Here is a 12,225-nt window from a genome sequence, read left to right on the forward strand (position 1 = left end):
GACAGTGACCAACTTGAATGTTTTACTAAACACTTCCTTCAGGTACTGCAACATTAACGTCCAGGTTCAGGTCCATTCAGTAAAGTCATCAAAAGTGCCACACTTTTTTTCTTGCTTTACCAACAGAGACAAAAAGAAAATCAGTAGCTCTATGAATATAGAAGCAAAAAAGTTATGAAGAAATAGATGAGAAAACAGCAGTTAAGAAAGCATCGGATCATAGCAATTCGGGAGTCAAGTCAATTCACGTTTAATTATATAACACTTTATACAATACGTTTTTTTACAATAATAAACATGAAAACGTGTCAGTGTTACTTTCAATTAAATTTACAACAGGTGACCTGCAGAGTTTAGATCCATCCCCAATTAGACACACCTGAACCAGCTAATCAAGCTCTTACTAGGCATACTAGAAGCTTCCAGGCAGGTGTGTTGAGGCAGGTTGGAGCTAAACTCTGCAAGACATCAGCCTTCCAGGACTGAGTTTAGGCACCCCTGAGTAAAATTGACTATTTTTAGGGCCATTTTGGAGCTAAATATCCCCCATTCACTTCAGTTGTATGGACAAATGAGGATGAACATTCTGTTAAACAATCTCATGCTGTGCTACATAGAAGAAAGAAATTAATGTTGGTCTGAAAAGATGTGATAAAATCATTAATTCTGTACAAGAATTAAAAGCAGAGCCTTTTCATTTAATTTCTTCCTGATATTGTTTTATATTTAGATCATATCACTCTGGATTACCTCAGGCTGCAAAGGACATGTTATTAATGTCATCTACTGACATGTCATCAACATAATTCCTCACGTACGGATGAAAAGACTCAAGACTAATTCTGCCATCTTTCCTCAGCTCCCACCGCCAGCATTGCTGATGCCTTTTTAAAGTCTTAACATGCAGGCTTAAAAAAAAAAGAGAAAAAAGACCGAGACGAAGAAGTAGAAGAAGCTTTGACTTGAAGGTATATACTCTTCAGGCCAGATTTACTAAACAGGGCAAATTAACTCCAAAACAGCGCCGATGGGTGTGGAATTTTCTGCGGGTGATTTACTGACAACACACAAATTAAAGAACAGAGTCGTAACATCTCATTTCCATAATGACCAATGCAATCTACCAAGCTCAGCACAAATTAGCGTAAGGATATGCTCGGATTCGGATAATGTGTTCTGGCATTCCAAATAAATTAATATGTGTGGAAAAAATTCTCTGCCTTCTACCAAGTGCTCTCTGTTCTCTGCGGTGCCACCTCCTAGCAACAACAAATGCTTTTTTGGGGAGTTAAATAGTGCAAATACCAGTAATCTGAAGAGAGCAAATGTTAGTAAATTGTGTTGCATGATTTATTTTAATACTCCTCTCCCATAAAGTTTTCTTCTGAAAGGAAAACTCCAACAAATGCATATTCATTGAGGTCAACTGTGTCAATGCCTTTTAAGCGCTAATTCTTCATTTTCTTTAATAAATCCTGACTGTACTATTTTAATGCAAAAGATGGTTTGCACTGGTGCAAGGTAAATCTGGCCCATAAAGGGATGGTTCACCCAAAAATGAAAATTCTGTTATTATTTACTCACCTTCATCTAATTTTCATAATAACATTCATCAAACCAAAACTCAAGCACACTTGCTTGACGTGTGAGAACCAACGAGGTTCATTGTTGTGTGTAACGTACAGTAGCACGTTTGAGATTCTGTAAAAACCAATGAGATTTATTTTAGCTCATCAAGCCAATACGCTTGAGCTTGACAAATGCAAATATGTGAATAAAAGCCTAAATTAAATTTGTTCATCATATAAAGCGAGCGTAAAAACTTTTTTGCGAATTAAGGCATTTCAATTCGAAATTCTGCGTTTCCATCACTCGATTCTGATGTGATACTTCAAAATGCGCATAAAAGCAGGGTGATGGAAGCCCAGCTTCAGATTTCATGAAAAGTACTTTGAATATTTAATTTGAGCTGAATGTTTTGTTAAGTGCAGCAGATGATCAAATCACTAGCTTTCTTTGAGCCAGGCATGTACTGGCCATCGGGACTACCGGGAGATTCCCGGTGGGCCGTGGTCTGGTTGGGCCGGTGCGTTATATATTTTGTTTTTAAATCATTATTTATCGCAAATATATTCGTAAGTATATTGTTGTATAGTCCAATTCCAGCCTTATGTGTCTCTCTCATGGAGCCGCATGATGCTGATGCGAGCTGCGAGACTGACAGGTCTAACCTGTGATGAGCACACGTGACGTGTTCACTGCTCATTGGCCAATCAGAATCAAGTTCTAGCCTTGAAAAGCGGCCGCATTACAACTGCAACGAAATTCAATATGTTAAATAATAAAATATCTAAGCGTAAAGGAGGGGCCGAAAGTTGAGAGAGAGAAAACGACAAGCACTTGTGGCAGATGCCACCAAATGTGTCAAGATAAATAAATTATTTGCTGGAAGGCAAAAGACTTAAGTGAAGAGGACTTGACGCTGAGGTGAGACAGAAATGTAATGATACATGTAGGCTACTGCATTGTTTTGTTTCAAAAAGTTAGGATATTCCAGCTTTAATATGCCACCACTCACTGATCTATATAAATGACATTTAAAATTCTCAGCTTTCAGGTTCTGTCCATTTTATTACAAAATTCAGACAATACCGTTTTGGCGTTAGAAAATGTGACGTGACAGATCGCTTTAGCGCTTCAGTTCAAGACAAGTAAACCGATCATCTGTTACTTTCTGTTTAAAGATACAGTACAACTTACCGAAATGTATATATGCCTCATAAATAATATCGATCAATCAGTCATCAGTCAAAACAGCAGGAGAACAATTATGTCACAGAACGTTACATTTACCTCAAGAAAGCCATTTAAAGATCATAGCAGGTTAGTTGAGAAAAATAGCCATAAGAAAGGAGTATTTTGCTAAATATGTGCACTATAGTACATATTTATTATATTTTCACCTGTCATTAAATAATTGTTATTTTAATGAAAACTGCATTATTATTAATTTTAACTAATAATCTTTAATAATACCAGCTGATGCTCTATGTTTCTGTATGTTTACAGCATTTATGTGAGATATATTATTTCAATTTGTAATCAGTTGAGAAAAAATTCCCTTAAAGTGCCAGGCAGAAGCCTTATACCTACTGTCGGTGTCATTAATGTGAACAAAAGACAGAGAGAAATAACTCACTGCTCTTGACTAACAGCTTTAACAAGGATATATATGTATGTATGTACTTCATCTACAGTGATATCGTTGACTTGATGGCAATAAATGCACAGACACTATTTAACTGAACAGAGATGACATCACTGAATTCAATGATGAACTGCCTTTAACTGTCATTTTGCATTATTGACACACTGTTTTCCTAATGAATGTTGTTCAGTTGCTTTGACGCAATGTATTTTGTTTTAAAGCGCTATATAAATAAAGGTGACTTGACTTGACTTGTATGTATGTATGTATATATGTGTGTGTGTTAAGTGAAGAATTTTACATTTGATTATGCAATATCTGTACCTCAAAACGGTGCTATTTATGATAATTCTTTCTTATTTTATTGCTGACTGTTCACTTGTCTTCATTAATGTTTGAACTTAATAGTTAGTGTTTATTGTGTGGTATTGAAATTGGAATTGTGAAATGAGATTACTGCTTATTTACAAAAAAAAAAAAACAATAGCAATTTTATTTTTATTTATGTATTTATTTTTGGCAGGGCAAGTACAGTTTTGAACCCTAGCATTGAGCTCTGCATTTGAATATATAAGCCAGTCTACTTCAAAGATTTTTAAAGGCCTTTGATTATGTTAAGAAAAATTAATTATAAATCACTACACAACGTTATTTGTCTTAATTACTCTTTTATTTTATTGTAGATCAGTGGTCTTTATACTAGCCTACTATAAGCAGCCAACATGCCAGATGTAATTTGTGTAAATTAATATTTAAAAAAAAAATTATGTTGCAGCACATGAAATAGTTACAGCAGAAATTGTGTACCCTCTAAGCATTAATATTTCTATTAGAATAATAAAAAGCACATAAATTAAGACCTTTAGATATTTAAAATAAAGCCTGATAAAATAATTTGCATTTCCTTTGTTTATTATTTTAATAGTTTTTTCTTGATTTTGATAGTAATACATTCTAATCAGTAATTTTTCATGCAGGTTAATGTATGTATAGACATGTAGTGTGTGTGTGTGTGTGTGTGTGTGTGTGTGTGTGTGTGCGCGTGCGCACATGTTCATATGCATAGTGGGTCGGTCTCGATGAAGTCCAGGGCTGATTTTTTGTCCCAGTCCAGCCCTGCTTTGAGCTGTGTGTGTGTGTGTGTGTGTGTGTGTGTGTGTGTGGCCCTCTCACCTTTATAGAAACACACCTCGTTTGTTCAAGCGACCTTATCATTTGCACTCCAATAATGAGCAAGGTGTCCGCTTTCCCACAACGTTTAATGAAAAAGCCTTGACAAACAATGGCATTTTAAACCTCATAGTGAATTAATGATGGGCACAAGCTAGACACATCAGACATGGTTTGGAAAGGGCTTTGTTTCAAAGGGTGCGTCAAAGAACCTGCCATTCAGTACAGGAAACAAGGCCAAAAGCCACAGCAACCACTTTGAACATATTAAAGGGATAGAGTGAAATAAAACAGCAGGGCAATGTGTTATTTGATGTGTTGTTTTAACCACAATGTGTTAAGTTGTATATAATTACATATAAAGACATTGACTATTGGCAACAGTTTGAAACAATGTGTTGCTATAAAACTGATCTAGTAACTACATTGTTCATTTTACATCGAGTTGTTCCAAGAGTCAATGTTGCTTGAACTTCACAGAAATCTCCTTGTTTGTCAAGTACTTTATTAAATATATGGGAGGATACTAGAATATCTAAGTAATTTTAAGCAATCCCAATTTCAACACTCAGAACATTGCATAACACATAGCAGCCACCCACAACACCTTATCATTGTGGCAGAGAGTAAAGAACATGTATGAATGTTTGTATCTGGATGAGGCATACTAATAGATGTGCTGTCCTATCGAGCATAAAATCAGGTATAATAGAGTTGTTAAAGTGAGTTGCTTTAACTTACAACTATTGATATGGCGAAACACAAATATACATTTTATGGCCAGTATTTTTTTATTATATATATATATATATATATATATATATATATATATATATATATATATATATATATATATATATATATATATATATATATATATATTTGTGTGTGTGTGTGTGTGTGTGTGTGTGTGTGTGTGTGTGTGTGTGTGTGCGTGCGTGCATGTGTGTGTGTGTGTGTGTATGTATGTTTGTATATATATAATTTATTATTATTATTATTTATATTATGTTTAATTCATTCATGTGATGGCAAAACATTACTCCAGTTTTCAGTGTACCATGATCCTTCAGATATCATTTTAAAATGCTGATTTGGTGTTTTTCTATTTTATATATATATATATATATATATATATATATATATATATATATATTTAAAGTACAGACCAAAAGTTTGGAAACATTACTATTTTTAATGTTTTTGAAAGAAGTTTCTTCTGCTCATCAAGCCTGCATTTATTTGATCAAAAATACAGAAAGAACTGTAATATTGTGAAATATTATTACAACTTAAAATAATAGTTTTCTATTTGAATATACTTTAAAAAAAATAATTTATTCCTGTGATGCAAAGCTGAATTTTCAGCATCATGAGTCCAGCCTTCAGTGTCACATGTAACATCCAGTCAATGATCACATGATCATTTAGAAATCATTCTAATATTCTGATTTATTATGAGTGTTGGAAACAGTTCTGCTGTCTAATATATTTTAATATATACAAACTGCATTTATACAAAATAAAAAAAAATCTAATAATATATATTCTATTAATATATTTTCTTTACTGTCACTTTTTATCAATTTAACACATCCTTGCTGAATAAAAGTATTGATTTTATTAAAAAAAAAAGAAAGAAAAAAAATTACTGACCCCAAATTACTGACCAGTAGTGTATATTGTTATTACAAAATATTTATAAAATTATTATATTTATAAAAACATAGCTTCTTTTTTTTTTTTTACTTTTTTTACTTTTTATTCATCAAAGTATCCTAAAAAAGTATCACGGTCCGAAAAAATATTAAGCAGCAGAACTGTTTCAAACTTTGATAATGAATCATTATATTAGAATGATTTCTAAAGGATCATGTGATAATGATCCTAAAAATTCAGCTTTGCATCACAGAAATAAATGATAATTTAAAGTATAATACATTTAAAAACAATTATTTTAAATTGTAATAATATATCACAATATTACATTTTTTTTTCTGTATTTCGATCAAATAAATGCAGGCTTGATGAGCAGAAGAAACTTCTTTCAAAAACATTAAAACTAGTAATGTTTCCAAACTTTTGGTCTGTACTGTATATATATATATATATATATATATATATATATATATATATATATATATATATATATATATATATATATATATATATATATATATATATATATATATATTAGTGCTGTCAAATGATTAATCAAGATTAATCACATCCAAAATAAAAAGCTTTTCTTTACATAATATATGTGTGTGTGCCGTGTATATTTTTATGTATATATAAGTACACACACATGCATGCATATATTTAAGAAAAATATAGACATAACATATTTTTCTTAAATATATGCATATATGCAAATATATGCAACTCATTTTGAAAATATTTCCATGTATATACATAAATATATAATTGGAAATTTTTTATTGTATATGTACTGTATATGTGTGTATATTTATATTCTTAATAAAAATACACAGTATTCACACATATTATGTAAACAAAAACTTTTACTTTGGATGTGATTAATCATGATTAATCATTTGACACCATATATAGTATATAGTAACAATGAAGAACATTTGTGTTCAACAAAAAAAACAACAACAACAATCATTTTTAGGGTTAATATTGATGTATTAACATCATTAACAACAATGAACATTCGTAAATATACTGCTGCCCATTGCTAATGTAATTAATGTGTTCTTTTACATTATTGTTCATTAAAATTTGTAAAATTAATATGTAAAAAACACAATAAAAAAGATTAATAAATAATAAAAATGTTAGCCATTGCATTAACTAATTTTACCTAAAGAGCCATATTATAGGTTTTTGCAACTAACTTGAGCAATGATGCAAGCACCGTGTTATACTGATTGCTTCCAGGTTTTAAGAATCCAGTCAATAAATCCACTTCATCAAGTAGGCTTTTACAAGCTACATATCTGCAAAAAGCCAGGCATTTTAAAATGAACTGAAAGGATAACAGTGGTATAGAGACATACTGTTTCATTTTGAAAGTACAACAATGAACCGCTGTCGTCAGTCCTATCAGCCATTAACCACAAACTAGAGCCTACAAGCCAACTTGAACAAAACCGAATAGAGATCATTTCCGATATCTTTGAAGTTTTAATATGACGGAGCAGAGTTGGCCCCTTATATGACGAGGAACCGGTGAGTACAGATGAAAGCGGTTCCCTTTATATCCATAATTAGAACCTACAACACAAAAGAGACGCAGAACAGGCACCGAGTCTGATGAGCAGCTAGCAAAGCGGAGGACGCAATTTGTGTGAGTCCTCTCTGTAATCAGAGGTCACTCAACGTGGAGGAGCCTTCTTCCTGGATCCTACTGAAATACGGAAAATTACAGTTCAGGGGGAAGATTGTAACCATGGCAATGTAACCCCCCGCGTTCCCCCATCTCCTCAGTTGCTAACTTGCTGCTGACAGCTTGAATGCTCGGCTGAGACTCCAGCCAGAGGATTAACTTCCACATTTGGATTGCTGACTGTGGATTTTGCATGCAGGAGTTTGCATACAGAAATGCAAAGCTCTTTAGGGAAACTCGAACAAGAAAAAAAAGATCATTCCCTCTACTGCAGCTGGAGAAACTTGCTTAAAGCTTTGCAAAGGAAGAAAATTGCTTTTGTAATTTGTGGTAATTGTGTTTGAAAAATAGGTTCCAGCTGAAATATGCAGAAATCCTTATAAACATGATTTTTATTATTTATTTATTTATTGGACAGTGGCGGTATTTGAACAAGTGAGACATTCAAAAGATCATCGCTTTATGTTATCAAATTCAACCAAGTGGCATCTGTAAACAAATAATTCTAGAGATATTCTCTGAGATTTAACCTTTTTTTTTTTTTAAAGAGTATACTTATTGTTTTTTCATTTGAAACTTTTTTTATTTGCTTACAACACTTTTTTTAACAACTTTGTTTAATATTTTGTTATCCGATGCAGTGACTTTCAGACATTTTTGAGCGAGTCTCTGATTCTGAAACATATTTAACACAAATAAAACAGTTATGAATAGTCTCATGCACATTTGCCAGAGGCCAGATTTTTTTCAACTTAATACCAGACTTTGCATGCTTTCAGACGTGTGGAAGACATCTGACATCAGTAAAACAACTTTATACTCTGTACCTTTTCTTTCAATTTTTATTATTATTATTAATTTTATTTTATTTACAAATACTGGCTCAACAAGTCATGATACGGTCTTCCTGAAATTATGTGGGACATGTTAACTAACCCTCTTCAGCCCCACAGCTTGAGACTTAGGTAAAGTTTCACACCAGGTAAACATGAGATAATCGCTCCAGAAAGGTCTAATATGTTGAACACAATCCAAGATCCAACTCAGTTAGGGTTAGGGTTGGGGTTAGCAGAAAAAAAGCCCTTTTTATGATTTGTTTCCCCAGGGTAACAGTATTGATACTGTGCTTAACAAAGATAATATACAAAACTAACTGACATCTGATCATGTGATTCCCTCTATGAAGGCTTCTAGTCAACAAAAAATCTCAGGAATGTCTGTTTGCACTGTAATCATCAGAGAACAAAGATAAGCAGTGGGGATGTTCAGGGGCACAGCGTCTTGTAAATATTCTGCTGAGCAAATGTTAAACTCCATGGCTTCCAGGAACTGCAAAAGTTTATAAATGTCTGAGGTCAGAAGTACATTTAAAGTACACAAGGACTGAGAAGATTACTTCTTAACCTATACATCTGAAGCTTTCATACAACAAATTTTGAAAACCAACTGCATATAATTTGCGCCCTACAAGCAGTGTTGGTCATCTTACTTGAAAAAAGTAATTAGTTACAGTTACAAATTACTTATCCCAAAATGTAATTGAGTTAGTAACTCAGTTACCACATTGTGAAAGTAATTAGTTACTCAGCAAAGTAGTTACAACAGTAACTGTGACGTATAACATCTTTAATATATAAGATGTTTATATTAACTGATTGAAGAATAAAAACAATATAAGTATTTTAGAAAATGTTGTATTTATTTGAACTCAATAGATTGCAGCCTGCCATATGATATGCATAGAAATAAAAACATACACAAAATAAATATTGAAAATAAAATTCAAATACAAAATTAAGACACACAAATTTAAACTTGGGTAAAAAGAAACAAAGGGAAACCTGGCCATTAGTGCAAATATCTGTAAGTCGCGTCTGGTTTGAACACAGCATTAAATATTCAGTACAGTAACATGTTAGCATGTGTTGATGAGAGGTGGTTCATAAGATTTGAGTTGCTGGAGGCAGACGTGAATAACGTCTTTTTTCCTGGACATAGCATGAATGTTACAGAAACATTCTCGCCTTTAATTTCCGGTACTTCCCATAGACAGTAAAAGTTCCATAGACAGTAAAAGAAATGGACACAGCGACCCCATTGGATTCAAAGGAGACAAGTGAAGTCAGTTAGAAGCACGCACTTCTTGGGGGTCGAGCGTACAGACTCAAACTGAACTTGATGACGTAGATGTCACGAAAATTAAATCTGGCGGAGCCTTTATCTTAATTTCGTTATTGCCAAATACCCATCTTAATTTAAAATTTATCTTAATTTATTTTGTTAAAAATGACTCGTTTTTATTGGTGCATTGGTCTATTTATAGGTTAAATGAGCCTATGTCTAGAATGCTGAGATGTTACGATGTCACAGAGGACTTATTTTATTTCTTTATTCCAACTTCCAAGTGGTCTAGTCTACGTTAGTTATGAATAAATTATGTTAAAACATGTATAAATGACTCATTATTGACAAAAGGCAAAAGAGTTGTGTGCGTGCGCACATTTAAATAATGTCGGGCTATAAACGGGTTCGGGCTTTAAAAAAGCTGTCAATCAAAATGTACTTGTCGGGCTCGGGCCGAAGCCTGTCGGGCTTGGGTCCTGTCGGGCCTAACTTTTAAGGCCCGATTACAACTCTTAATGACACCTCGCGCTTTATTCAACCAAATTATAGTAACGCGACACTTTACAATCTCAGTAAAGATAACGGCGTTGCAACGATGGGAAAAGTAATTAATTAGATTACTCAGTTACTGAAAATTAAACTCCGTCAGTAACGCCGTTATACTTAAACGCCGTTACTCCCAACACTGCCTACAAGTTGTAGTGGTTTATGACTGATATTAGTGGACTAGGACTTGTATATAGAAAGCAAATAGGCAGATATAATGCTGGTTTATGTGGTTTAATGACCTTAAAGAGTTAGTTCACCCAATAATCAAAATTATGTCATTAATAACTCACCCTCATGTCGTTCCAAACCAGTAATACCTTCGTCCATCTTCGGAACACAGTTTAAGATATTTTAGATTTAGTCCGAGAGCTCTCAGTCCCTCCATTGAAACTGTGTGTACGGTCTACTGTCCATGTCCAGAAAGGTAAGAAAAACATCTTCAAAGTAGTCCATGTGACATCAGAGGGTCAGTTAGAGTTTTTTGAAGCATCGAAAATACATTTTGGTCCCAAAATAGCTACGACTAACTACAACTTTATTCAGCATTGTCTTCTCTTTTGTGTCTGTTGTGGGAGAGTTCAAAACAAAGCAGTTTGTGATATCCGGTTCACGAACGAATAATTTGATGTAACCAGATCTTTTTGAACCAGTTCACCAAATCGAACTGAATTGTTTTAAACAGTCCGCGTCTCCAATACGCATTAATCCACAAATGACTTAAGCTGTTAACTTGTTTAATGTGGCTGACACTCCCTCTGAGTTAAAACAAACCAATATCCCGGAGTAATTCATTTACTCAAACAGTACACTGACTGAACTGCTGTGAAGAGAGAACTGAAGATAAACACAGAGCCAAGCCAGATTACAAACAAATCATCGCCAATGATGTCATTACACCGAGCGCAAAAGAACCGGTGAACTGTTTTCTTCAACTGGTTTATTGAATCGAACTGTCCGAAAGAACTACTGGTGATCTGAAAACCAATGCAACCGGTTCTTGACTCGTGAACGAGTCAATGTTTCGCTCATTATCTGGCTTGGTTGATTTTATATTTCATGGCATCAACACATCTCAAAAAAGTTGGGACAAGGCCATGTTTACCATTGTGTGGCATCCCCTCTTCTTTTTATAACAGTCTGCAAACGTCTGGGGACTGAAGAGACAAGTTGCTCAAGCTCTAGGAATAGGAATGTTGTCCCATTCTTGTCTAATACAGGCTTCTAGTTGCTCATCTGTCTTAGGTCTTCTTTGTCGCATCTTCCTCTTTATGATGCGTCAAATGTTTTCTATGGGTGAAAGGTCTGGACTGCAGGCTGGCCATTTCAGTACCCGGATCCTTCTTCTACGCAGCCGTGATGTTGTAACTGATGCAGTATGTGGTCTGGCATTGTCATGTTGGAAAATGCAAGGTCTTCCCTGAAAGAGACGACGCCTGGATGGGAGCATATGTTGTTCTAGAACTTGGATATACCTTTCAATATTTGGCATGACATTTCAAAATGCCTCACTTTCAACATTTGATATGTTATCTATATTCTATTGTGAATAAAATATAAGTTAATTAGATTTGTAAATTATTCCATTCCTTTTTTAATCACAATTTGTACAGTGTCCCAACTTTTTTAGAATTGGGTTTGTAATAACACAACCTCTTTAGGAAATCTGATACAACATTTGTTTTAGATATTTACTGCTGAAAGACATAACTAATGAGCATTATTCATCACTATATAGTTACAGAATGTTGCAATATAAAGCATCCTCACTGTCAGAATACTGTAATCCATTACAGTGATAGACCATCTATTTTTCTGCTAA

General features: G+C 33.7%; 1 protein-coding gene across 3 annotated transcripts in view; it reads right to left on the minus strand.

Moving 5' to 3' along the window:
- myo3a (myosin IIIA) overlaps positions 1 to 12,225 on the minus strand; it is an 84,784-nt gene that overhangs the window by 54,849 nt on the left and 17,710 nt on the right. The window lies entirely within an intron of this gene.

The sequence above is a fragment of the Carassius carassius genome, chromosome 35 (assembly GCF_963082965.1).
Source record: "Carassius carassius chromosome 35, fCarCar2.1, whole genome shotgun sequence".
Lineage (NCBI taxonomy): Eukaryota > Metazoa > Chordata > Actinopteri > Cypriniformes > Cyprinidae > Carassius > Carassius carassius.